Source organism: Physcomitrium patens, chromosome 26 (assembly GCF_059467195.1).
Source record: "Physcomitrium patens ecotype Gransden chromosome 26, ASM5946719v1, whole genome shotgun sequence".
In the NCBI taxonomy this organism is placed as follows: Eukaryota; Viridiplantae; Streptophyta; class Bryopsida; order Funariales; family Funariaceae; genus Physcomitrium; species Physcomitrium patens.
In genome coordinates, this window is record NC_143435.1 from 680,001 (window position 1) to 682,500 (window position 2,500).

The window sequence follows — 2,500 nt, forward strand, 5'->3', positions numbered from 1 at the left end:
TCCCCCTTCGGTACACCACCACATCATGCCATCCAGTCTGGAGCGTCGCCGACTCCCGTTGGCCAAGGTAGGGCCAACACAAGAGTAGCGGACGAACCAGTCATCTGGTCTTACCGGAGAAAGGGAGAGGTAGACTGCCACCACCAAACCCCACCCAAGCACACACCAGGCAGCAAAAAGCCATCATCCTAAAAGATGGTCCCACTTCACAAGACGAGGAGGTTCCCGTCCTTCATTCCAACCCCAGGTGAGAACACACACACCCTTCTTTGCGATGGATAAAAGGCAAAAAGAGAGGGCAAAAAGCCAACGGCAAATTCCAACCAGACCCCCAGAGGCACACACCACAAAAAGTGAAGCCAGAGAGAGCCAGACAAAGAGAAGGATAGAGAGAGAGGGAGAGTTAGACCCCCGGAAGAGAATCATAGGTGCTGCGGCCTTTTTCGGGAATGTGACCAGGAAAGAGAGAAACCGACGAGGCCGATACACACATTAAAAATGAAAAAGTAACCATCACCGCGAAGGATTTTCCTCAAAAGACAAATCAGCAAGAAGTATGTCCAATCCTGGGGCCCATCGCCCCTCCAAATTAATGGAGGGGTCGGATAGAAATTTATAGAAATGTTACTTTTGTGAAACCCCTAGCCGACGAGAGAACTCTCACCGGTTTCGAAGTTCCATTTTCACATTCCGACCTGGGATGTTATGACTCCTCGGCCCACACTGCGAACGCGTCCCACACCCCTCCAAGTTTATCAGGAATTTCACCTGAGCTTGCAATAGAGATCGAGCGCGGTGGCGGTCACAGTGGTGGTCGACCAGGCGGAGCTTGAACGGCCTCGGCAAACACTTCTCCCCACCCTCCCAAATGAATGAGAGAATGGCTTGACAATACCGAGGCCATCGCCCCCCGCCAAAAATGGTTACTAGCTCTTGGGACTCGCTGCGACGTTACGCGTATCGGCACAAGACCAACCCTCTTTTTCCAGTCGCCCGCGCACCAAAAAAAATTTTGGCAGCGGGACTCACAATCCTTGACAGCCAGCTCACCATATAATACTCGGCGACCCTCCGCGGGACCTCCTCAGAGGGTCGCGTCGCCGGGAAACTAACCCCCACTCCTCACTGATCCAAGGTAACACGCCAGAAGTATCCAGGTAACCCCAGTAGTATCCAGGTATCCCCCTGCGAACGTCGGTACTGGGCTCAAAGAAGGCAGCGAGCAGTCGGGACCCGTAGGCACCGAGCAACCGTCACCCCCTCACGACTTTTCCCGAGACGCTTCAGAGGAACCCTTCCCCACATAGTACTCTCTGTGGGATTCGGCAGGCCCCCCCGTCCTACTGCACTAAGGAAGTTCCGAGACACACTTTTTTTTGTGGAAGACCACCCACCCTCCCTGTCCTGCCTGCTATCCCCGCCGCGACTCCTGGTCCCGGCCCTCCTCCCCGACTTCCTCCTTGTCCCGCTGCGAGTCCCGGACCTCCTCCCCACTACCTACTCCCGCCGCGAGTCCCAGTCCCGGCCTTCCTCCTCCTCCTCCTCTTCCCTAGTCCCGGCGCGAGTCCCGGACCTCCTCCCCACTTCCTAGTCCCGTCGCGAGTCCCGGACCTCCTCCCCTCTTCCTAGTCCCGGCGCGAGTCCCGGACCTCCTCCTTCTCTTCCTTGTCCTGCCGCGAGTCCCAGTCCCGTCGCGAGTCCCGGACTTCCTCCTTCTCTTCCTTGTCCCGCCGCGACTCCCTAGTCCCGTGGCGAGTCCCGGACTTCCTCCTCCTCTTCCTTGTCCCGCCGCGACTCCCTAGTCCCGTGCGCGAGTCCCGGACTTCCTCCTCCTCTTCCTTGTCCCGCCGCGACTCCCTAGTCCCGGCGCGAGTCCCAGTCCCGTCGCGAGTCCCGGACTTCCTCCTCCTCTTCCTTGTCCCGCCGCGACTCCCTAGTCCCGGCGCGAGTCCCAGTCCCGTCGCGAGTCCCGGACTTCCTCCTCCTCTTCCTTGTCCCGCCGCGACTCCCTAGTCCCGGCGCGAGTCCCAGTCCCGTCGCGAGTCCCGGACTTCCTCCTCCTCTTCCTTGTCCCGCCGCGACTCCCTAGTCCCGGCGCGAGTCCCAGTCCCGTCGCGAGTCCCGGACTTCCTCCTCCTCTTCCTTGTCCCGCCGCGACTCCCTAGTCCCGGCGCGAGTCCCAGTCCCGTCGCGAGTCCCGGACTTCCTCCTCCTCTTCCTTGTCCCGCCGCGAGTCCCGACCTCTTGTCCCGCTCCCTTGCCCAAGTCCCGACTCCTGGCTGTCTCGACTCCTCGTTGGCCGCCCAGTCTTCCGCATAGGTGGAAATAAATAAATAAATCATTTTTTAAAAATCAATTTTAAAATTAACTCCCTGTCTCGACTCCTTGCTGGCCGCCCAGTCTTGCGCCTAGACAGAAATATAAATAAAAATAAAAATAAATTGGTGAATTAAAAATATTAAAGTAATTTAATTAACTGGAATAAGGTAGAAAAATAAAA